Source organism: Peromyscus californicus, unplaced genomic scaffold (genome assembly GCF_007827085.1).
Source record: "Peromyscus californicus insignis strain IS unplaced genomic scaffold, ASM782708v3 Scaffold_6__1_contigs__length_162567912, whole genome shotgun sequence".
Taxonomy (NCBI): domain Eukaryota; kingdom Metazoa; phylum Chordata; class Mammalia; order Rodentia; family Cricetidae; genus Peromyscus; species Peromyscus californicus.
The window spans coordinates 13,735,788-13,762,731 of record NW_026294584.1 but is presented as its reverse complement, the minus strand read 5'-3'; the positions used below and the strand labels follow the sequence as shown (position 1 = coordinate 13,762,731).

At 43.4% G+C, this 26,944-nt stretch overlaps 1 pseudogene; it reads left to right on the top strand.

Moving 5' to 3' along the window:
- Nucleotides 1-2,679: 2,679 nt before the first annotated feature.
- LOC128098673 (N-lysine methyltransferase KMT5A-like) overlaps nucleotides 2,680-26,944 on the top strand; it is a 37,118-nt pseudogene continuing 12,853 nt past the window's right edge.

Genomic DNA, 26,944 nt, shown 5'->3' with positions numbered 1-26,944 from the left:
CCAGTTAAAGAATGGTGCAGAGGTGTGAATGAGATCCAAGGAGGGGCCAGTGTTCTGGTTCTTTCATGATGCCTGAAGACAATATTGCCCTGTAAATTGCCAGTACCTACCATACAGACGGGCAAAACTCCAAACGTTTGAGTACACAATGCATGTTGAGGGTGGGGGACATTTATCCTGATGCACTGGTCTTGGCTACGCAAATGAGGGGCTCCCTGGTGGAGAAAAAACTGGGCAGCGTATTTAGAAATTAAAAATTCACAATAAGTTTTGGCCCCAGAGACCAACTCCTGAGAATTTATCACACAGATATTCTTGCAAGCTTGGAGATGAAAACAGGTACTGCTATTTTCATGAATTGAGAACGTTGTAAACGCAGAACATGAACAGCAATGCAAGGTTTTTTCTGTAAACTATGGTGGTTTTTACCAGACGAGACTCAAAGCAGCTATTTGAGGCAAATGAGAGGCTTAAAAAAAAATACTTATTTGGAAATGTATCCAAAAACATACAGTACGTTTATTTACTTTTTTTGTTTACTTTTGGCTATTTTATTTATATTATTTAATTTTTGAATTTGAGGTCCCTTTGAGACATGAGAGGATACACATAAGACACAATTCAATGTAATAATCTAGAATTCGAAAGAGAAATAGAAACTTAGGAATTTTGGGGCTCCATACCAATATTGTCCCCTTTTAAATGGTAAACAAGGCAAAGCTGAATCAAAGCAGGACAGGATTGGGTGGTTTTGTTTTGGGTGACTAGTGGGTTAAACATACAAGACTTGGACCAAAAAATCACCCAAGAGTTAGCAACTGATTTTAAAATGTATGGAACTCTATCTTGAGGGTTTAAACTTCATTCCCGACTCAATGGAAACTAGATCAATGCAGGAGAAAGTTCTGGGCATGCCTACGAAGGATTACCTAGTTTAGACTAATTTAAATAAAAAGATCCTATTCCCTGTGGTTGGTATCATTCCGTGGGCTGAAGGCCTAGGTGAATAAAAATAAGAAAACAAGAGAAATAGCAGTTTTTACCCTTCTCTGCTTCCAGACTCTGATGCAGTGGGACCAGCTCTGGCTCCCACGTCTTCCCCTCCACGATGGAAACAGTACCCCCAACCGTGAGCCAAAAGAAGCCATTCTGTCCTTAAGTTGCTTCCACCAGTATTCTGTCACAGGAACAGGACACAGAACTAACACATAAATCCTTGTTTAACCTGTGGGTATGAACTAACGTAACGGTGAGATATGGTGTTGTTTGCCACATCTCTTTTTTTCTTTCTTTTCTTTTTTTGTTTTGTTTTGATTCTTTTCTCATACAATATTTCCCCTCCCTCTACTCCTCTCAGTGCTTCCCCACCTCTCCTCCACTCCAGATCCACTCTTTCTGTCTCTCATCAGAAAAGAATAGACTTCCAAGAGATAACAACCAAATATGGCAAAATAAAATATAAGATGAAGCAAAACGATCATACTGAAGTTGGGCATAGCAACTCAGCAGGAGGAAAGGAGTCCCAAGGGCAGGCACAAGAGTCAGAGGCACACTCGTTCTCAACAGTCAGGAATCCCATAAAAATGCTAAGCTAACAGTTGTAATAAATATGCAGAGGACCCGGTCCACACCTCTGTAGGTCCTGGGCTTGCTAGTTTAGGTCTCTATGAGCTCACATGCACCTTGCTAGTTGATTCAGAGGGCCTTGTTCTCCTGGTGTCCTCCAACCCCTCTGGCTCTTACAATCTTTCTGCCTCCTTTTCCATAGAATTCCCTGAGCTCTGGGGGAAAATAATTTGATGGAGACCTTCCATTGAGCTGAATGTTTGAAGGTCTCTCTCTCTCTTTGTATGTAATGTCTGAGTGTGGGTCTCGGTATCTATTCCCATCTGCTGAAGGAGGAAATCTCTCTGATGATAACTGGATAAGGTACTAATTTGTGAGTATAGCAGAATATGTAAATGAAGATAAGGCCTATGAAGCCGAGAGATGAGGCAGCCTGGAATCTGCCTGAGGACCTAGCACCAGGTGCTATCAGAGGTCCTGACCATGCCGAGCCAATGAGGGGTAACCAGATTGGGATGCAACCTGGGTGCTGGGAGGAGGGTACGTAAGGCTCTCCCCATTGCTAAATAAATGAGTCTGCTGTTTGCCTTTCACCTGACTCCCAGTGTCTGTGCCGTTGATGTCACACCTTCTCACCCTCTCCCTCGAGGAAGCTGTTAGAACCCAGCAACACCTGGTAACCGAACAGGTTCTGGTCATCTCCCTCCCCTCACTCATGGCACTGGACAGAACCCCCAAGACGGTGTGTTTCGGTGAGAAGACCCCCTCAGTGATATGTGTTTTCGGTCCCTTCAGCAGGTAAGCGTTGAGACCTCCCTTTCTTTCCTTCTTCTGTGTTGCCTGTCATGTTTGTCTGCCCGTCCAGTTAGGAAGGCACATTTTTTCTGTTTCAGTTTACCTGGCACCTCCACGTAAGGGCTGATCCTCCAAGAGGCTCGACTCCCTAACAGCATTCCTCATGCAGAGACACCATGTGGGCATACAGCTGTGGCCTTACAAAAGAATGGAAGTCCCCCACTAAGCATAAAACTTAAAGGTCTGACATAATTTTCCACCCCTGTTGACTGCCATTTTCTCTCTGACTGTTGTTCACTTACTGTCTCCCTCTATAAAATGGGTGACCTCTCCATCACCTCCACCCCTTCCATGTCTGACCTCTCTACAGCATCTGATGAGGAGGAGGTAGACAGTTCAGGCCCCATGAAACCTGCTGAGGAGAGTGCGGCCACAGTTAAGACCATACATGCTGCTCCTCCATCAGCCCCACTCCAGTGAGGGAGGCTACACCTCCACCGTGGTACCCTTGGAGTGGAGTGCCTCAATGTCCACCTGCCCCTGAAGGTGGAAATTCCCTCGTGCTTTGGTATCCCCTCCAGGCCCTGTAGCCCCCCTCCCCGAATCTTGGGCCTCAAAGGCCAGCAGAAGCCTTTCTGGTCAACCCGGGACAAAATGCTGCTGTTCAGCCCTGAATTCCCATCCCCACAGCTGAATTCTCCCTTATCCAGAAGGCAGTTAATGAGTCAGGCCCAGATTCACCTTACTTCAAACAGGTCTTTACTCAATGGGCAATGCATACTTTGATTGGTATAGTCTGCTCAAAGCTGTGCTGGAGCTGCTGCCTTTCTTAGCTGGAAATCGGCTTAGGGTAATCAAGCACAAACAAACCTCTTAATTAACATTTCAGTGACCCTTGACATGCTCACTGGATGAGGTAACTTTGTCCATCCCATTCATGAAGCGCAGATTGGCCATCAAGCTTACACCCAACAGGTTTCTGTCCTGGCCTTCAAGGCTCTTAAGGTACTCACCCCGTGGGTCCCTTTAGCTTACTTCCACAATCTTATTTAACAGCTAGGGGAATGCTTCACTGATTTTCTCACATGTGTCAATGAGGCAGTGAAGTAGAGAGTAGACCCAGGCCCCACTAGGGAAATGTTAATCAAACAGTTGGTTTGGGAAGGGCTGATGCGGTCACAGTTGTCTGCAATGAGGACATTCACAAGTGGGTACTGGCCACATGAGCTATTGACCCCAGTAACAGTCCCATTGCTGCCCTCACCACTTCCCTGGATGCCCTCCTTGCAGACAGGCAGTACATCAACAACACACCCAAGAGTCCAAAGTAGACAGATCTTGCTGGGGTTGCTGCAAACCAGGCCATTTGCTGCATTCTTGCCCCAGGGCATACCTCTACCCCTAGTTAGATAGAAAGACCCTATCTCCCTCCAATTGCAGCTGCCAGACCCCTTGCCGACCTATAGGAGAGGGTATGCTTGTGTTTTTCCTCAGAGTGCAACTATACTAATATGGGTCCCAACAAGAGATGTGCATCCTGCCATGAACCAGCCCACCTCCACCAAAGAATTGGCCATGGATCATAACCAACAGTGGGCAGCAACTAAGGTGACTCTTCGGGTTTTAATGGCTCTTAGATATCCTGCTTATAGCCCTCCACAGGATGCATGCCTGGTTCTCTGAAATTCAAAAGGCTCCTGCCTAATCCTCTCCATCCAGGCTGCTCTCCAGGAATGAATGTTCTTTGAGGGCTGGTAGTCAAGGATGGGTAAGAGCTTATTATGCAGGCAAGGAGTTTGTTAGGCAAGCCAACCTAAGACAGGCACAATCCAGTTGGTGAGCCCTCCTGAGGTGAGGACAACAAGGAATGAGCAAAGAACTCTGGTTCCTGCTGAGCACCCATGTAATAAATTAAAAAAAGGTGGATATGGAGAAGGATAAGGCCTGTGGGGGACCAGCCCCCACCTTTTACAGGGTTCCTATGAGGAGGAGAGAGGAATAAGGAACTTGCAGATAGAATGATAGGCCTAGCCAAGAAGAAAGACAGAAACACAGGATAACTTTGGGAGGACCAGGGTCAATACCCAATGGCCCAGAACTTTATTCAAAAGAGCTTTTTATAACAATGCCAAGGGGTGAGGCAAAAGACCTCCCTTTGCTAGATACAACCAAGTGTAGACCCTTCGAAACACCTGGTACCCAGGCCCACAGTCCAACCATTCTCTTATGCAGCCCTGCTGGTAAAGAAAATTTAGATCTCACTAGGAAGCCTCTGTGAGCTCCCACAGAGGCCAAGAAATGAGCCAACCTGGAGTCTGTTTGAGAGCCTAGAAACAGGTGTTGTCAGAAGTCCTGATCTTGCAATGAGAGGCAACCACACAATGTCACCAGATAAGGACACAGCCTGGGTGCTGGTGAAAGACCCTCCTGTACCCTTCAGGCTTACACCCCCAAGCCCCAGGAAATAAGGAACTAAAAAGAAAACTAGTTCCAAGGGCAACCTGACTCAGCCATTATTCAACCACCCCTGCAACAATGTAACAATGTAAAAAGATTTCTGTTAAGAGATGTGCTCAACTGTGACTGGGATAGTTGCAGGTGTTCCAGGAAGGACCACTGTGACCTGTATGTAAACTCCACTCCTGCCCTGATACCCCCCTTGAGGTTTCAAGAAAAATGTGCACACTGACATAACTGTATTCCCCTCTGTGATCACTCTGTAACCAGACAATGATTTTATGAAATTAGCTTCTAGACATAAATCAATCGAAATGACATTATATGGAAATTATAATCTTATGGGTTTTGTGGGTTTTTCCTTTAAAAACCCTTATGGGGCTGCAGTAAGATGCGACTCTTGCTCTTGGGAGCAGAGGAGCCCTTCTGTACAGAAACTTCAATAAAATCCTCATGCTGTTGCATCAACTGGACTGGAGTCTGGGTTCTTGGGGGCGCCCATTTGAGACCCTAAACTTTGGGGTCCAACACTGGGAGGAGGGTATATAAGACTCTCCCCATTGCTGAATAAATGAGTCTGTTGTTTGCCTTTCACCTGACTCCTGGTGTCTCTGCTGTTGATGCTATGACTTCTCATCCCCTCCTTCAAGGGAGCCATTAGGACCAGCAACATGTATACACACACACACACACACACACACACACACACACACACACACACACACACACACACAGGCACACACACAGGCACATGCACATACATACATTAATACCAATAGTATTTGGTTTTTACCCTAGGTCTCTGGACTATCTAGTCTCTGGTTCTTGGTTAACAGTGTTGGGTATGGGTTCATTCTTGTAGAGTAGACCTTAAGTCAAATCAGGCATTGATTAGCCACTCCCACAAGTTCTGTGCCACCATTGTTCTAGAATACTTGGCAGGCAGGACAGACTGTAGGTCAAAGGTTTTGTGGCTGGGTTGGTTTCCATGTTTCTCTTTCAGTAGCCTGCAGAGTACTTTCCCTCACTGAGGAGACTAGAATGTAGGGGTGAAGATTCCATGTAGGCACCAATTCAACTTCTCCATATTCAATGAGTTGTGTGGGTACTGTTCTTCACAATGGAGCCCCTGCTGTCAGTTTGTGGAGAGCTGTCCATTGTCTTAGCAACAGCATGAATTATTCAGGTATTTTCATGGGACCCCCTTGAACAAAAACTCAATTAAATGCAACCCAGTCCCACCACTGGAAGCCTTACATGGTGACAAGAGATAGCCAGTTGAGGCTCCATTACTAGGAATCTTTGTTAGGATCACCTTCATAGGTGATTCCAGGAAGTTTCCACTGCACTAGATTTACATACACACACACACACACACACACACACACACACACACACACACACACACACCTCAAAGACCCCCAATTCCATCTATGAGAACATAGGGAAATGGGAGGGTCAAACTAGAACAGGGACAGAGTGGGAGGGCAGGGAGGAAGATACCATGATAGATGAGGAAGGACATCATGGAAATAGGAAGAGGCAGGGTGCTGGGGAGGCTCTCAGGAATCCACAAGGATGACCCCACCTCAGTCTGCTGGCAGTGGTCCAGAGGGTGCCTGGACTGGTCTACTCTGGTGACTGGTCTAGCAAATAACCTAGCTGTCATCATAGAGCCTTTGTCCAGTGACTGATGGAGGCAGATACAGAGATCCACAGCCAGGCACCAGGCTGAGCTCCGGGAATCCAATCAATGAGAGAGAGGAGGGATTCTGCAGGTGAAGGACGTTGAGATCATGATGGGAGGACATGCAGAGATGACCGGCCACACTAGTGGAAGCCCATGAACTGTGGACTGGTGGCTGTGGAGCCCCCATGGGACTGGAGTGGGCCCTCTGGATATGGAAGACAGTTGTTTGGCTCAAACTCTTTGGGAGGCTCCCAGGCAGGAGGATCGGGATCTGTCCCTGGTCTATGGGCAGGCTTCTGGGAATCTAGTGCCTCTGGTGTGACACCTTGCACTGCCTTGGTGCAGTGGGAAGAGGTTTGGACCTGCCTAGGCTCAGTGTACTGGGCTCTGCTGACTCCCCATGGCAGACCTTGATTTGGGGGATGTGGGAATGCAGGGGGCTTGGGAGAGAGGGCTGGGGGTCGGGAGGAGGGAGGAGGGGGGAGCTGTGGGTGATAGGTGGAGTAAGTAGAAAATTTTTTAATAAAGAAAAATGAAAAAAAAGAAATGGGAAACAACAACAAAGAAAAAAGAAATGTATCCAAAAAATATACATTAAGTTTAAAAAGATACAAAATGGTCTATAATATGTCTCCTTTTATATTGCGTATTTTCTTATCATTGTTGTGTATTTTTCTTTGTTTTTGAGATAGTGTCCATCTATGTAACAGGTTGACCTCACATTTGTGGCAATCTTAGAATTTGTTTTTAGTTGCCAAAGAAATACTGCAAGGATTGAAAAGATTCCTTTCTAAATATGGTAGGGAAGTGAGAACTAGAACAGGAGACAGTATGTCCTTTATGTCATCTTGTCTTCACAGTTATATGATTGTTAAACAACTCACCTAGTTGTTAAAGAATTTAAGGTCCAGAGGACGTGGTGCATGCCTTCAATCCCAGCACTTGAGAGGCAGAGGCAGGTGGATCTCTGAGTTTAAGGCCAGCCTGGTCTTAAGAGTGAGTTCCACTCGTGTTATATTTAGGAAGTGATCTCCTGTGCCAATGCGTTCAAGACTACTTCCTACTTTCTCTTCCATTAAGTTTAGTGTAACTGGATTTATGTTGAGGTCTTTGATCTACTTGGACTAATTTTTGTGCACGGTGACAGATATGGATCTATTTGCAGTCTTTTACATATTGACATCCAGTTATGCCAACACCATTTGTTGAAGATACTTTCTTTTTTCCATTGTACAGTTTCGGCTTCTTTGTCAAAAATCAGGTGTTCATATGCACGTGGATTAATGTCAGGGTCTTCAATTCAATTCCATTGGTCTGTATGTTGGTTTTTATACCAGTACCAAGCTGTTTTTATTGCTATAGCTCTATAGTAGAGCTTGAGGTCAGGGATGGTGATGCCTCCAGAGGTTGCTTTATTATACAGGATTCTTTTAGCTGTCCTGGGTCTTTTGTTTTTCCATATGAAGCTGAGTATTTTTCTTGCCAAGTCTATGAAGAATTGTGTTGGGATTTTGATGGGGATTGCATTGAAGCTGTAGATTGTTTTTGGTAAATTCATTTAGTCAAGATTTCTATTTCCAGCATTCCCTCAGTTTGTGTTTTCTTTATTGTCTCAATTTCAATTTTCAAATCTTGAACGCATTGGCACAGGAGATCACTTCCTAACTATAATGCCAGCACAGACACTGAGCACAACAATTAGTAAATGGGACCTCTTGAAATTGAGAAGCTTTTGTAGGGCAAAAGATACGGTCAATAAGACAAAAGGACAGTCAACAGAATGGGAAAAGATCTTTATCAACCCCACATCTGACAGAGGACTGATCTCCAAAGTATATAAAGAACTCAAGAAACTAGACATCAAAATACTGAACAATCCAATTTAAAAATGGGCTAAAGAGCTGGGTGGTGGTGGCGCATGCCTTTAATCCCAGCACTCGGGAGGCAGAGCCAGGCGGATCTCTGTGAGTTCGAGGCCAGCCTGGTCTCCAAAGCGAGTTCCAGGAAAGGCACAAAGCTACACAGAGAAACCCTGTCTCGAAAAACCAAAAAAAAAAAAAAAAAAAAAAAAAAATGGGCTAAAGAGCTAAACAGAGAATTCTCAAAGGAAGAATCACAAGTGGCTGAAAGACATTTAAAGAAATGCTCAACATCCTTAATCATCAGAGAAATGCAAATCAAAACGACTCTGAGATACCACCTTACACCTGTCAGAATGGACATGATCAAAAACATTAATGACAGTCTATGTTGGAGAGGATGCAGAGCAAAGGGAGCAAAGGGAACATTCTTCCACTGTTGGTGGGAGTGCAAACTTGTACAACCACTGTGGAAATCAGTATGGCAGTTTCTCAGAAAATTGGTAATCGATCTACCTCAAGACCCAGCCATACCACTCTTGGGCATATACCCAAGGAATGTTCAATCATACCACAAAGATACATGCTCAACTATGTTAACAGCAGCACTATTCATAATAGCCAGAACCTGGAAACAACCTAGATGCCCATCAACTGAAGAATGGATAAAGAAAATATGGCACGTAGACACATTGGAATACTACTCAGCAGAGAAAAACAATGACAGCATGAAATTTGCAAGCAAATGGATGGAACTAGAAAATATCATCCTGAGTGAGGTAACCCAAACCCAGAAGGACAAATATGGTATGTACTCACTCATAAGTGGATTCCAGATATAAAGCAAAGAACAATCAGACTGCAACCCACAGAACCAGAGAGGATATATAGCAGGGGGGACCCTAGGATGACTGTGGCTTATAATAGGTTTTGGTTTTACTCAATTACTGGGCAAGCCTCAATGAAACATTTCACTATTAGGATAATAATTTATACTATATCAAGCTGATAATAGAAAAATAAATAAATAAATAAAAATGGGGAAAAAAGTCAAATAGACAAAAAAGAGAGAGAGAGTGAGTTCCAGGATAGCCATGGCTACCCAGAGAAATCCTGTCTCCAAAAACAAAACAAAACAAAAATTAAATTTAAAAAGTAAGTATTCACATCTCCCAACTAGCTTTCTTTCCGTTCACACTAACCCCTTTGTTTAGTCTTCCTCCTGTAAAATGATTTCCAAATCTTTCATCAGAATGGTCCCTCTTCTTCCAGTCTCCCACAAACATTTCAGTGTTCATTTAATACAATTCTGGGGCTAGCAAGGTGACTCAACAGGTAAAGGGGCCTGCCACCAAGACGGATCACCTGAGCAGAATCTCTGGGACCCAACACAGTAGGAGAGAACTGACTTCATCTGGGACCCAACACAGTAGGAGAGAACTGACTTCCACGGGTGGTCCTCTCACCTCCACACACCTAAGCTGTTCTGTGTGCACACAAATACACACTACAATAAATAAATAAATAAATAAATAAATAAATAAATAAATAAATAAATAAATAAAAACAAATAAATAAATAAAAACAAATAAATAAATAAATAAATAAACAGTTTTAAACTAATAAAATTTAGTTCACTGAACCAAAACTTGAATTATGGATGAGATACAGCCACATTAGAGTGCAACCCAGTCACGGCTTCCCTTACACTGGATGATGTCTTCACTAGTTTCCCTATTTTGTTTTTTGGTGTTGTATTAGATAGCCATGATAGTCACATGCTGTCAAGAGCACATCAAATAAAATGCCTAATTTCTTTTCACACTTAAGTGCTGTGGGATGGTCTGTATGTCAAATTGCTCTGATTGGTCAATAAATAAAACACTGATTGGCCAATGGCCAGGCAGGAAGTATAGGCAGGACTAACAGAGAGGAGAAAGGAGAGAACAGGAAGGCAGGGAGAGACACTGCCAGCCGCTGCCATAACAAGCAGCATGTGAAGATGCCAGTAAGCCACAAGCCACATGGCAAGGTATAGATTTATAGAAATGGACTAATTTAAGATATAAGAACAGTTAACAAGAAGCCTGCCACGGCCATACAGTTTGTAAGCAATATAAGTCTCTGTGTTTACTTGGTTGGGTCTGAGTGGCTGTGGGACTGGTGGGTGACAGAGATTTGTCCTGACTGTGGGCCAGGCAGGAAAACTCTAGCTACAGTGTTAAGTCCATTTTCTCTATAATCATCCCATCAACCTACCTCTGCCTCCCTCTTCCACCAATACCACCCACCTATATAAATCGTCATTAATATTTTCAAACAAATTCAAATCACAAATGAATAAGAACTCTATTATCTTTTTAATAACTCAGCAAATCTAGAGGGTTCTAAAATATAGTTTACTGTAAAAAATTCACCCTATACATATTGAACCTTAATTCATTCAAATTTGTAATCGACAAATTACCCTAGACCCCATCCCAGGAAATTGTCTTATTAATTCAGTTTTTCAAAATATTTGTTTTCTAAACATTTCCTGAACATGACCCTCATGTATTTATTTTTGATGTTGATAACAGATACAGATATATTTTATCCATAATCTACCACTTCAGCTGCAATATTTCATAGCCTGATAGAAGCCTGAGACTGCCTAGAGATCTTAAGAACTCATCCCATGAACGTGGAAACTGAAACCTGAGGGGAGGGGTGATTCCCTCGAGGTCTCACAGCTGTGTTGTAACAAAGCAGAATTAGGCATGATTTCCCTGCTAGGAGATTTTTCTAGTCCTCTTAGAAGTAGCTGATTCCATGGGGAAAAAATTGGTTGTAGATTAAAATCAGAAGGGTCCAAAGGACAGATGGATCAGAAACAGATATACAAGCCATGAAGAGGGTGCTTTTCAGCTGGTAAAAGGGCTTCACTTACAGCAGATCAAGAGACTACAGGGAGTCACCCAGGGTGTGTCTAAGTTGTGGTCACTGAAATGTTAATGGTGAATGATATTCTTAACTTCCTTGACATTCTCTAGTTAAAATAACCTTTCAATTCCTAGTAGACATTTTAGGACTAGTCAACATGAAAATATCCATTATTTCATCCCTGTTGGAATTCTTCTCCCTTATGAAAAAGACTTTGTCAAAACCACTTTAACACACACAAAAAAAAATATACAATAGCTTTTATACAAGAATGGCTAAATTTAGCAGGCAGGCATCAGGAACACTCATAGGTGACCTCAGATGTACTTCAAGAGAATCTGCTATGAGGGAGTATGACTGATTGACACCCGCCACACTTTGGAATGACCCAGATCACTCATGATCTACATTGTCCTGGGCTGCTTGTACCAGTGACAGTGAAAGCAGCAATGCTGGAATTAAGCCACCCTGGTCTCCTGCAGCCTCTAACAAGCAGCTTGGCTTGTGTGCTTCCAGATGCCAAATCAAGAGTTTCTCACAACTGCTACTGTGATGCAAAATTCTTCCTGCTCAGTTTCCCTCTTCCTTCATTTTTGTGGGTTTAGGACCTTCATCATGATTGGAAGGCTCCTGCTCATCCTTCAGGGATTTGCTCCAATGAGTCTTTTACTTTTGAGCTTAGGGTTGTACTTCAGTGATAGTGTATGCTTAGCATGAGCAGGGCACTGAATTCAACCCCCAAAAGAAAAAACAAACATCAAAAATCTTTTCATCCGATCTTACTTGATTCTTCGAAGATGTGGTCGTTTGAATAAGAAGGGCCCGTAAAGGCTCATATATTTGAATTCTCAGTCAACAGGGAGTGAGGTGACACTACTTGAGAAAGATTAGGAGGTGTGGCTTTGTTAGAGGAGGTGTGTCACTGGGGGTGGGCTTTGGGGTTGGCCCAGCGTCTCTCCCTGCCTGCTGCCTCACCATCCAGATGTAGAACTCTCAGCTCCTTCTCCAGCACCATGTCTGCCTGCATGCTGCCATGCTCTCTACCATGCTAATAATGGACTAAACCTCTGAAACTGTTAGCAAGGCCTGTTTAAATGCTTTCTTTTCTAGGAGTTTCCATGGTCACAGTGTCTCTGCACAGTGGCAGAACAGTGACTGCAGCAGAAACCCTGACAAAGCAGCCATTGGTCACAGAGAACTAATGTATCATGGTAACCATCATTCATCGTCCCTTCACGGAAGTATAACTCTCTGAGTTAGACTAAGGGTTGTGCCCTAGGATAGGCCATAAATAAGGGAAAGTCCACATAATGCAGTGTGTCAGGAAAGTGCATCCCTCCCAAGCTCTAAAGCCCTTCACATAGAAAAGAAGACGAAAGGCCCTCCTCATGACCTGCAGATAGTCAGTGTCCTTACATTACCCAAAAGAAAGTGTGTTAGTGTTTCACTGTTACGAAGTTGATGGTGTTCAAGAGAGGCAAAACGAGACACAGATCTATAGAAGGGATGATGTTTGGATAACTGAAGTTGAAAATAGCCAACTCTGGAGTATGGATTTCACAGCTACCACTCTGAACCTCTGGTGGGGGTGGAACATTTGGGGAACATTACAAATGCTGAGACATGTATTACTAAGTTTTAGTAAGATCCAAAGGTCTTCAAAGTAATGTTCCATGGATGTCACGAAGCACTCTGAGCAACACCCTCAAGGCCATCCAAAGAGCTAACTGGGGCCAGCACTTAGCAGAATCATGTAGCCAGACAGCCAGAATATAGATCTCATCCTTATCTCCTAGTCTCCAGTAACATCTGTGTTGTGCTTCCATAAAAGGATCAGAAAGCTCACTTACAAAGTTCCTTAAATGTTGAATTGGCTGTGTAGATGGTAGCTGATGGGACCACCATAAGGTGGGGTGCTCCCCTCTGCACCCCAAATTGGGCACAGATCACACCCAAACACCAATTTCCAAGCACAATCCAATACAAAGAAATCCTTTATTAAGCAAAGCAAAGAGACATGGTGGCTGAATCTGAATCCAGCAGAAACAGCAGCAAACAGTTTTTGCAGATATTAATTTTAAAGGAAAAAAAGGGGAGGTCTGTGTTAGAAAGAGCTAGGATGAGTTGGTAAGTTCTGATTGGTTATTTTTAATTAGGGTAGTCAAAATAATGAATGTTGACTGATGGACCTTGATGTTTTGATAGTTGGACCTTGGTAGTTAGTTTCAGGAATGAGTCAGTGGTCAAATAAGGGACTAGACCTTGGTGGCCAGCTTTAGGGCTGTGATCTAACAGTTTTTAGCGAAGGGAGAAGGTAAGAGGCAGAACCTGCTGACACTGCGTTTGCCACACATGCGCCTTGCAATCCCCATGCTTCTGACACAGGAGATTGAAGGTATGCTTTTCCTTACAGCCAGCTGTCCCAAAGAGTGCGTGCAAAGACAGAGAGTAAAGAATGGACAAGTGTCCAGAAATTAGGAGAAAAAAATGTGCAAATAGTGCTAAATCAAAAATATATTTCAAGAACTATCCAAGTAGATGCCATAATGCATAGTTAGGACAATGGAGAGTGGAGGAGATGGCTGTGCCTAAGTGGGAGAATACCCACAGAATGCTTGAGGTCAAGGGTTATATAAATAATATCGAAGCATGGCAATGGAAAAGAAAAGGACTGAAATGACAATATTTTTTTAAAGATTTGGGATAAATTAATACAAATACTCAGCAGACAAAGGAACTCCAATGTAATGTGAGGGCTAAAGTTATGTTTTCAGTTTTAATTACTGTGCCCAAGGGATCCATAAAATGAAAATGCCTCTGACTCATAAGCCCCTTGCCCAAAAACAGATACTTATGAAATGCTGGAAGCTGTTGTTCACAGGAGATAACACCACAAGTTTTCAGTCCCCTAAATAAGTTTGTTTAACCCAACTACAGATGATATGCTCGATCACATGTAGGCGGGAGGCACGTGGGCAAGAAATATGTCAGGATGTATGCTTGCCCCTGACTGGGCCTGGTGTGAAATATGGGTTTGCCTTTGTAAGCCTCTGCAAGATGTGCCGTGCTACCACTTTCTGGGAAGCCCAGAACCTAGCCATCATCCTGGCCAAAATTTAATTGCAGCTTGCTTCAAATTGGGTTCAAAATTGTGGTAATGGTCTTATTCTCATCTGGTGGGTGTAGCTAAAGTTTTCCTGCCTGGCCCACAGTCAGGACAAATCTCTCTCACCTGTCAGTCCCACAGCCACTCAGACCCAACCAAGTAAACACAGAGGCTTGTATTGGTTACAAACTGTATGGCCGTGGCAGGCTTCTTGCTAACTGTTCTTATAGCTTAAATTAATCCATTTTCATTAATCTATACCTTGCCACATGGCTCGTGGCTTACCGGCACCTTTACATGCTGTTTTTCATCATGGCGGCTGGCAGTGTCTCTCTGACTCAGCCTTCCACTTCCCAGTTGCTTTATTCTCCTCCTTGTCCCTCCTACACTTCCTGCCTAGCCAATGGCCAATCAGTGTTTTATTTATTGACCAATCAGCAACACATTTGCCATACAGAACATCCCACAGCACTTCCCCCTTTTTTTTCAAAAAGGAAGGTTTAAACCTTAACGAAGTAAAATTATATATAATTTGGGAATTTGGGCGTAGCTTCTCTTACTACTTTCTGTTGGAGGGGGGCGCTGCATCTTATGGGGACACAAAGAAAATTTTAGGATCATGGAGTAGTCCGTGAGGCTGTATCGTCTGAGCCAGTTGCCTTGAAACCATTTTGGATGTTGGATCATCTGGGCCATGGTGTCATTGGAGACCTTTCAGGGGGTCTTGGCTGGTCAAACCTGATGTATCTTAATCTTGAATAAATCCATAGCCTCTGGCTTTCTGTGGGAACAAAAGCAGAGTCTCCTTTCCAAAGCAACATATCCTTATATCCAAATTTTGAAGTCAAGGTAACTTTAAAATATACATTTTGGCATAACTCAACAGCTTTTTTTTTTTTTTTCCGTTTTTTTTTTTTTTTTTTTTTCGAGACAGGGTTTCTCTGTAGTTTTGCGCCTTTCCTGGAACTCACTTTGTAGACCAGGCTGGCCTCGAACTCACAGAGATCCGCCTGGCTCTGCCTCCCGAGTGCTGGGATTAAAGGCGTGCGCCACCACCGCCCGGCCAACTAAACAGCTTTTACAATCAAATGTTTTTCTGTAGTTAAAAATCCCAAAGACAACACAATCCAGATTCTCTGTGTAATATTCATCTTTACATGGCTTATTTTTTATATTAATTTTACTGTCTCTTTAAAGACTTTATTTTTTAAAACTATGTATTTGTTTTTATAACTGTATATATCACCTTTTTTGTCTCTTTTAAGCCTACGTATATTTTACACACATTGTAAACTATTACATCTGAATTTGTCTTATTGTGAATCTATTGCTTTAAGCTGCAGCAGCTGTAGCTGCTGGCTCCGCCCACCTCAGCTTCCCAACATGGTGGTGGTTTACCACCAGCTCTGGGAGCTATCGTGGGTCTATCCTTTTATCCAAGCAGCGTGTAGCCCAGAAACCTCTTTTTTTGTTTTGTACCTGCAAAGGCTAAATCCACCATGCAGCTTAATGTGCCACTTGCAGAGGCCTCACTCCCGCCATACTGCAGGTCGAGCATGCATGCTAGGAACCCACAAGTAGCTCAAACCGGCAGCTGCTGCTCATTTGAGAGAGACAATTAGGAACTGTTTTTAGCTCCATTTTAGAATCTTTTTTCTCAGTTTTTAGGTGGAAACTCTTGCCCCTCGTTGGGCGCCATTTGTAGCTAGAGTTTTCCTGCCTGGCCCACAGTCAGGACAAATCTCTGACACCTGCCAGTCCCACAGCCACTCAGACCCAACCAAGTAACAAGGAGACTTATATTGGTTACAAACTGTATGGCCGTGGCAGGCTTCTTGCTAACTGTTCTTACAGCTTAAATTAATCCATTTCTATAAATCTATACCTTGTCACATGGCTCGTGGCTTACCGGCACCTTTACATGCTGTTTTTCATCATGGCGGCTGGCAGTGTCTCTCTGACTCAGCCTTCCACTTCCCAGTTGCTTTATTCTCCTCCTTGTCTCGCCTACACTTCCTGCCTAGCCAATGGCCAATCAGTGTTTTATTTATTGACTAATCAGCAACACATTTGTCATACAGAACATCCCACAGCAGGTGGGGTTAATAGTAAGTATAATTGTGGAATCATGAGACATTCAAAAGCACAAGTGCTCCACCCAAGAAAAAAATAACGAAAACCTCCATGCAAGCATGCTTCCTGAGCTCGAGAAGGTCTGAATACGCATGCCAAGAAGTGAGTCAAACTGGTCAATGCCATAAAGAGCTTATAAAATACTGAATGTAAAGAAAATATATCCAGCAGGAGCATGCAAGTCCCACTGACATCTCCTAGCAGTTCCAGTTTGGGGGAGAAAACACTGGAGCAACATTTTAAAGACACAACATTTTTAAGGTGTAAGAAAATATGTTCGGGGGTTGGGGATTTAATTCAGTGGTAGAGCGCTTGCCTAGCAAGCGCAAGGTCCTAGGTTCAGTTCTCAGCTCTGAAAAAAAAGAAAAAAAAAAAGAAAATATGTTCTCAGGATTTTATGTAGGTCAATGTATTCTTCAGACCCAAAAACCACAATGGCCAGAGAAAACATGGACCGTCCGCTCAGGATATTCTCTGATGAGCCATTCCTGAAGGCAATCCAAAACAAGAAAGACTATTGCAAAAGCTTCAGGTTAAGGTTGAATTGTGAGCAGCAGATACTTTCGGTTAGGGAGCAAAGACTGAGAGATGGGGCTGAGACGTGGAATGTAAATTCCAAACGTTCTGACTGTGTGTGGCTCAGGCAAATGACAATGGGAAGGGTTATAGTGTGGAAGGAGGCCCAAGGTGAGGGAGTTACACCCTTCAGCCATGTCCTTTGAGGCCGCCAATAAAAGGAAGACAGCCTGAAATGCTCCCTGGGAGCTCCGTGGGAGGCAGGCTGGGTTTCTATGCGTTCTCTACCCTAACAATATGTCATTCTAACTCTGCTAAATAAACAGGTGGTTGAATTTTTTAAAATGTGATCGAAGGACAGCTTTGACACTGACAAACCAGTGACAGTCGAGGTGTATTTAACAGTCCAAAGCTAAAGGTGAAAGCAATTCAATCAAACTGAGTGATGGGCGAGAAAATGAAGAAGTGACTTAGTTCTTGTTGTCTGATTTTTTGTTTGTTCGTTTGTTTTGTTTTTGAGACAGGGTTTCTCTATATGGCCCTGGCTGTCCTTGAACTCGCTCTGTAGAAGTAACTTTTTTTTTTTTGGTTTTTCGAGACAGGGTTTCTCTGTGTAGCTTTGCGCCTTTCCTGGAACTCACTTGGTAGCCCAGGCTGGCCTCGAACTCACAGAGATCCACCTGGCTCTGCCTCCCCAGTGCTGGGATTAAAGGCGTGTGCCACCACCGCCCGGCTTAGAAGTAACTATTTTAACTGCTGGTTGGATCTGATCTTTGAATTGGGAAAGGCTCTCACATCTTTTCTGATCTCATGATCTGTAAAGTTAAGACTTGGGCACGTGTCGAAGTCACCTGCAGTCCCTAGAAGATGGTAGTAGTGGGAGTCGGGCATGGAACTGGTTAACAGGAAGAGCACCTGACCAATCACAGCAAGCTTCTTGAGTTCCTATATTGGAAAAGGGCAGACTAGATTATCTCCAAGATGTCTCCTAGCCCCCAAATTCTATGAGATGTACTCACTGATGTCATGGTCCAGACATTAAGCTTCAGTCTCAGGAAAACTGCTCTTTCTGTGCTCCGGACACGCCACTGGGCCATGAAAACATGGTAGGCCTGTGGTTTCCAGCTTCCTTCCCCTGGATTCGAATCCACATCTCTGTGAAGGAGCCTCTTACTGATGAAGAGGGAGCAGGTTAAGTTTTTCTCTTCTTAAACCACAGTACCCTGAAGACAGCAAGTACAGGTCAGGGACCAGACTGTTTATGAGTCAGACAGACACTGATACCCAGTGGGAGAATAGTGTGCAAACCCAAGAGGGAAGATAAATGTTGACCGCAGCTCTGACAAACGGCAGCTGTTTAAAGCATTATATTCAGTACCGTCGTGAGTGGACGGAGAGAAAGGTTGCCACAGCTCCATTCCTTCTGCTCAAGATCTCTTTAACTATCCAGGGTGGGTTTTGGTTCCATATAAATTCGGAAGTGTTTTTTTTTTTTAATTATTTATTTCTATGAAAGACAAACACTGATATCTTGATAAAGAGTGTACTGAATGAGTAGGGCCAGAACAGGCACTTGAACAGTCTTAGTTTTTCTAATTCATGGTTGTGGAATGTCCATGTGTGTGTGTGTGTGTGTGTCCGTGTGTCCTCTTCAAAGTTCTCATTGGTACTTTATACTTCCATTGTGAAGTTCTTTTTGAATAAATTTATCCCCAAGTACTTTGTTTCATTAGTTAGTTGTTTTGATGGTTACTGTAGCTTTATTTTTCAGTTGGTTCATAGAAATACTACTGACTATAGTATAATGAAGTCTTAATTGAATCTTCAGGGATACAGACACACACACACACACACACACACACACACACATGAACATGTCATCGGGATTCCTGCTTTCCAGTGTGAATAGCCCTTATTTGTTTTTAAAAACCATTTACGTGTTATTGTTGTGTGAGTGTGTATGTCTGTGATTGGGAGGTAAACAGAGGAAGCTCATGTGCTTCATGGAGTCAGTTCTCTTCATCCATCCTTGGCAGGTTCTGCTGATCAAATCACACCCTGGCTGTTTCCGGCTGGCTCAGTTGCCCAAGCCCTCTTTTCTGTCTGCAACTCCGTGCTAGGGGAGCACATGCCGCCCTAATGTCGAAGAAAGTGACGCAAGTGTGCTCTTGCCTTTTGCAGCGTGCATATCTAACTTTTAATTTTTAAAAAGATAACCAGCGTCTCTCTCCTCAGTTACACCACGACCCCATCACCATGCCCTTCCTACCTGGCTCCGTGTGTCATACCATGCTGTGTTCTTGCTTCTAGTGCGCACAGCACCAAGCCTGCTCTTCCCCACTCAGGCTGTGCTGAGACTTTACAGCCCGCATTTCCCAGACTCCCTCGCCCTCTGACTTCTGGTTTTACTCTGTGGCTAGGAGTGCCGGGGAACAGAAAGGTGAAACAAGATGAGAAAAGCATTCCTTCCAGTTTTCCAGTTCTGGTCAGCATCGCCCATCCGCATCGTCGTTAGCCCTCTGCTCTTTAAAGAACACTTAGCATCAGTCCCGCTGCTTCCTTTAGACAAGCTCCCGGGACACTGGGAAGTTTAAGTCGCAACCTCCTGCAAATTAAAACAATGAGGAAGAATTAAAAAGGACAGAAAGCAAGCCAAACGTGGTGTTCTGCTGCCACCTCGTGGAAATTGTCCATAACTACAACACCGGTGGCCGAAGCTTTAGGGAAATTAGTATTACCCATGTAGAGGAAAAAAAACACAGAGAGAAAATATTAGCATTTTAGAACTTAAAAAGTACAAGCTTGTAAAATAAGTAAAATGAATAACAATTAAATATAGGACAAAAGAGTGCAATCCTATAGAGTTCGTTAGAGTTTACTACAGTTCACTAGTTATTCTTTAAACATCTGGTTTTATCCAGTTCCATTTTCCACCATTCTCCCCACTTAGGGCTTGAGAGGGCTTTCTATATACATATGTCAGGAGTCCTCATCCTTCTATCACGGGTTTTTTCCTCGTACTGCATTTTTTTCTGGTTGTCGTGTAGATTGCTATCTCTCCGTGCTGAATTTTTGAGTTCACAAAGGCGGCCACCGAGGTGGCTCCGTGGTTAAGAGGGAGCTCACACCCCCCAGGGGAGCTGACGCCCTCTTCTGGACTCCCGGTGCCCCCCCCACACACACACACCACACAGGAACATACACCACACACACACACACACACACACACACACACACACACCACACACACACACACACACCAGTGGAGCTGATGCCCTCTTCTGGACTCCAGGTGTCCCCCCCACACACACACACACACACACACCACACACACCACACACACCACACACAACTCACACAATACACACACACACCAGGGGAGCTGACGCCCTCTTCTGGACTCCAGGTGCCCCCCCCCACACACACACACACCACACAACTCACACACCCCCCCAGGGGAGCTGACACCCTCTTCTGGACTCCAGGTACCACACACACACACACACACACACAACTCACACCACACACACACACAACTCACACCACACACACACACACACACACACACCACACACACACACACACACACACACACACACACACACACACACATGGAATCTGACACCCTCTTCTGGACTCCAGGTACCACACACTCACACACATACACACCCATAAAAATAAAGGAATAAAAAAGACCAACTAAGATTTTACAGTCTATCTCAATAAACCATCTGTGCTTGTATCTGATCACAAAATCAGCCAATTTAATCAGAGACCATCCATGAGTTTCTCCAATGATTCTAAATTTTCCCTTTCTAAAATAACTGTTTTTAAATAACCCGTTACTACTTACAATATCTGTGCCAGATGTCTCTTTATCAGATTTCAATCACTTTCATGTTTTGTAATCAAATTGATATGGAAATGAATTGAATATACCATGTATTAAAATATAAGGTGTTGGATTTGAGAACAGTTCGAGTCTAGCCTTATGTTCAACTTTCTAAGGCAAGGAGCAAATTCCTGAAGCTTACCTGGTGTCCGCATACTCATGGTAGAATGGGGATTGTGAGTGTGTTTAAAATAATCAATAGTTAAATGCTTCTAACGTCTGCAAGATGGTTCAGCTGGTGAGAGTGTTTGCCACTAACCGGATGACTCCAGTTCTGTATCTGGGTCACACATTGTAGGAGAGAACTGACTCCCACAGTGTCCTCTAACCTACACACACACACACACACACACACACACACACACACACACACACACACACACAGGGAGAGAGAGAGAGAGAGAGAGAGAGAGAGAGAGAGAGATGCACATAATAACTTTTAAATTATGTAAGAAGTATAAAGCATTATACAGACACAAGAAATTGAAGTTATGTGCTTGCATTGAGTTCACTTTGGTTGTTTTGTTTGGGGTTTTTGTTGTTTTGAGAGAGGGACTCAGTGTGTAGCCCGAGCTGTTCCTTTGACACCTCCTTCCAGTGCTAGGATTACGGGCACACACTACCAAAACACCACCATGACTGACCAAAGTTCAGTTAACCACAATTAATGTAAAACAGCCCTCAAGGTCCTCCACACTCCTGCTCAGTCGGCCCAGGCTTTTCTTATTGCTTAAACAACGAGAATTTGTCAAGGGCAACTTTAAGCAAGCTCCAGATCAATTCTCTCTTCTCCCACCTCACCTCACCCCACCTCACCTCACCTCACCTCACCCCACCTCACCTCACCCCACCTCACCTCACCCCACCCCACTCCACCCCACCCCTGATCACTTGCTTTCACTCTTCCCCATTTGCAAAGCACACCTAGAAACTATCCCCAAGGCAGACATAGGAACTGGAAGTACAGTCTCTTGCCTGTCTTGGGGCTGGCCATTCAGAAATTTTCAGATGCTAATGCTCTTGTTGTTTTACTGATCCTGCCATGCTCTCTAGGATGGAGTATTACAGAGGCCACCAAGACTCTGAACAGGCCTTAAGCTCTCATAACTCATGTCATGTCTTGTCCAGCTCATGTCCAGTAACTTAGACGTGGTTGCCTGCGCTTCAGTTCTGCCCAGGCTACAAAATCCGGATAAACCTTAAAACTCGGGGTTCAGACAACGCACAGTTGAGCACCTAAGGGTTCAGTGGGCAGCGCTCCTGGAAAGGGCAGGGAGCTTGGTGCCCTTCCCACACTGTGTCCTCTGTAAGATGCTTTGTTTTTTTTTTTTGTTTTTTTTGTTTTTTTGTTTTTTTTGTTTTTTTGTTTTTTTTTTTTTTGTTTTTTTTGAGACAGGGTTTCTCTGTGTAGCTTTGCGCCTTTCCTGGAACTCACTTGGTAGTCCAGGCTGGCCTCGAACTCACAGAGATCCGCCTGCCTCTGCCTCCCGAGTGCTGGGATTAAAGGCGTGCGCCACCACCGCCCGGCCTTGTAAGATGCTTTGTAATAAGGTGTTAACGTGTCCCCCTGGGTCCTGAGAGCCACTCCAGCAAATTAATTCAAGCAGAGGAAGGAGGTGATGGAAACCTTGATACACGGCCTGTTGGTCCAGAAGCACGGGTCACACATCCTGGGGTTTGTTCCTGCCGTGAGGGAGGTGTCTTGGGACTGGGTCTCCCCGTGAGCATCTGGTTATCTCCAGGAAGATAAGGTCAGGATTAGGTGGAATTCCCAGACACCTGGCTGCCCGCCGCTGCAGAACTGGTGGGGGAGGGGAAATTGCACATGGAGTGCTGATGACCCAGGTGTGAGAGCAGAGGGACAAACAGATGCTTCACTACTCCTGAAGACCCCCAAGCCTTCCTCTGGTAAGTGACCGCACAGTCACTGCGGGCTCATTACAGACTGAACCGTGTAGGGGCAAATCATGCCCGGCCTCCACAGCTTCCCAAGTGCTAAGGATTCAGGAGCACTGGAGAAGCTATTAGAATGTGAGTTCTAGCTGATCAACGTCTCAAAGATTGTGCCCTGAGGGTGACATCACAAATCCGGTGTAAAAGCTGTGCTCTGAGGGTGACATCACAAATCCAGTGTTCAGCAGCACTTAGCAGACGCATTAATGATGAGTGACGAAAATAACTTTCAGGCAGTCCCCACCAGCTGGCCTGCAGGTGAGAGACCTGCCTTCAGGCTGGACCGCCACCGCCACCGCCACCCACTGTATTCTGTTCCCCCAAGACCCACTCCACTGTCCAACCCCACCCACTTCCTCCTCCTCCCCTTGACCAGCCCTTACCCACAACTCTAGCAGACTCCATAGGCGCAGGCACCAGTTGGAAAAGCAGGTGAGTCACTGGCCTCCCGGCTGAGCTGCCTCGACCTCCAGACCTTAAGCCCCAGGGCACATCCCTTGCCCCTCCCCTTCCCATCTCAGCACCAGCAAAGCAGCTGGGCCCCGCCCCCAACTCAAACGCATTCCACTGCTCTGGTGCAGTCCCCCAGCAGTGGGCCAGCTGGTGGGAGACCTGCCTGAAGGCTGTATCACCACCACTGCTACCCCAGAAGCCCACGCTGCCACCCACCCCCACAAACCTCGCCATCCTTCTCATGGCCAGCCATTCCCCACAACTCCGGCAAACTCCATAGGCACAAGTACAGCCCACACCAGTCAGAAGAACAGGAGGATACATTGGATCTAGGCACCCAAACCCCCACAAACCTCAGCTGAGACACCCTACTGGACCTGAAGACCTGTCAGTCACCAGAGCCCTTGACCATTCAGATCAGAAGACAATACAGAAAATATAATAAAGGAACAAAACACCCATCTAACAAGGACAAACACAACAATCAGCACCCAGACCTACAGTCATCCCAAATCCAGGTGTGTAAAAGCCAGTGTGAGAACACATTCAATGACAGAAAGGGCAATATGAGCCCAGCTATTCTACAATAGCAAGACCTGAACAATTCAACACAGCTGAAGCATAAGAAAAAGGCCTTAACAATGACTTTACAAAGATGATAGACGCTCTTAAGGAGGAAATGAAAAATTCCCTTAAAGAAATTAGGAAAAGACAAAAATTAGAAGAAGTCACTAAATCCCTTAAAGAAAGCCAAGAAAAAAGCAATCTAACAAGTGAAGACTTGAAAATTGAAATAGAAGCAATAAAGTAAACACAAACTGAGCAAATTCTGGGAATGGAAATCTGGGTAAGCAATCGAAACTACAGACGCAAGCATAATCAACAGACTGCAAGAGATGGAAGAGAGAATCTCAGGCATTGATGATACAATGGAGGAAATAGATTCATCAGTCAAAGAAAATGTTAAATCCAAAAATTTCCTAACACAAAACATCCAGGACATCTGGGACACCATGAAAAGACCAAACCTAAGAATAACAGGAATAGAATAAGGAGAAGAATCCCAGTTCAAAGGCACAGAAAATATATTCAACAAAATTATAAAAGAAAACTTTCCCAACCTAAAGAAGGACATGCCTATAAAGGTGCAAGAAGCTTATAGAACATCAAATAGACTGGACCAAAACAGAAAAAAAAAATCCCCTCACAACATATTAATCAAAAACACTAAACATACAGAATAAAAAAAGAATATTAAGAGCTGCAAAGGAAAAAGGCCAAGTAACATATAAAACAGACCTTTTAAAATAACACCTGACTTCTTAGTGGAGACTCTAAAAGCCAAAAGAGCCTGGACAGATGTTTTGCAGATACTGAGAGACCACAGATGCCAGCCCAGACTACACTACTACTCAGCAAAACTATTAATCACCATAGACAAAGAAAACAAGATATTTCATGACAAAACCAGATTTAAACAATACCTATCCACAAACCCAGCCCTAGAAGGAAAACTCCAACCCAAGGAAGTTAGCTGCAACCATGGAAACACAGACAATAGACAATCTCACACCAGCAAATCCCTCAGAAGGGAAACACACACACTGCCACCAACAACAACAAAACCAAAAACTAACAAGAATTAACAACCACTGGTCATTAATATATCTTAATATCAGTGGGCTCAATTCGCCAATAAAAAGACACAGGCTAACAGAATGGATATGAAAACAGGATCCATCCTTCTGCTGCATACAAAAAACACACCTCAACTCCAAAGACAGACATTACCTCAGAGTAAAGGGTTGGGAAAGATTTTCCAATCAAATGGACCTAAGAAGCAAGCTAGTGTAGCTATCCTAATATCTAACACAACAGATTTCACACTAAAATCAATCAAAAGAGATCAAGAAGGACATTTCATATTCATCACAGGAAAAATGCATTAAGATGAAGTCTCAATTCTGAACATATATGCCCCAAATACAAGGCACCTACATTTGTAAAAGAAACATTACTAAAGCTTAAATCACAAATTAATAGTGGGAGAGTTCAACACCACACTCTAACCAATGAACAGGTCTGCCAGACAGAAACTAAACAGAGAACTAAGAGATGTTTGACTCAAATGGATTTAACAAACTTCTACAGAACATTTCACCCAAACACCAAAGAATATGCCTTCTTCTCAGCACCTCATGGAACCTTCTTTAAAACTGACCATATACTTAGTCACAAATCAAATCTCAACAGATACAAAAAAAAAATTGGAATAACCCCCCTGTACTTTATCAAATCACCATGGGTTAAAGTTAGAGTTCAACAACAACACAAATTACAGAAAGCCTACAAACTCATAGAAACTAAACAACCAAATTTCTGAAGGGTCAAGGAAGAAATAAAGAAAGAAATCAAAGATTTCCTAGAATTCAATGAAAATGAATGGAATACATACCCAAACTTATGGTACACAGTGAAAGCAGTGTTAAGAGAAAAGTTCATAGCACTAGGTGCCTGTATAATGAATTTGAAGAGATATCACATTAGTGAGTTAACAGTACACCAGAAAGCTCTAGAACAAAAAGAAGCAAACACACCCAGGAGGAGTAGACAGCAGGAAATAATCAAACTTAGGGCTGAAATCAATAAAATAGAAACAAAGTGAACAATACAAAGAATCAATGAAGCATAGAGTTGGTTCTTTGAGAAAATGAACAAGATAGACCAATGTTTATCCAAACTAAAAGGCAGAGATAGAATGTCCAAATTAACAAAATCAGAAATGAAAAAAGGGACATAATAACAGACACTGAGGAAATCCAGAGAATCTTTATATCATACTTCAAAAACCTGTGCTCCACAAAATTGGAAAATCTAAAAGAAACAGACAATTTTCAGATAAGTATCACATAACAAAATTAAATCAAGACCAGATAAACAATTTAAATAAACCTACAATCCCTAAGGAAATAGAAACAGCCATTAAAAGTCTCCAATCCAAAAATGTCCAGGGCCAGATGGTTTCAACGTAGAATTCTACCAGAATTTCAAAGAAGAGTTAATATCAATACTCCTCAAATTGAAACAGAAGGAACATTGTCAAATTCTTCTTATGAGGCTACAGTTACTCTGATACCCAAACCATACAAAGACTCAACAAAGAAAGAGAATTATAGACCAATCTCCCTCATGAACATTGATGCAAAAATACCTAATAAAATATTGGCAAACCAAATCCAAGAACACATCAAAAAGATCACCCACCATGATCAAGTAGGCTTCATCCCAGAGATTCAGGGATGGGTCAACAATGTAAAAATCTGTCAATGGAATTCACCATATAAATAAACTGAAAGAAAAAAATAATCATCTCATTAGATGCTAAAAAAGCCTTTGACAAAATCCAACACCCTTTCATGATAAAGGTGTCAGAGAGAACAGGGATACAAGAAATATATCTAAACTCAATAAAAGTAATACACAGCAAGCTGACAGCCAACATCAAATAAAAGGAGAGAAACTCAAAGCAATCCACTAAAACCAGGAACAAGTCAAAACTATCACTTTCTCCATATCTATTCAATATAGTACTTGAAGTTCTA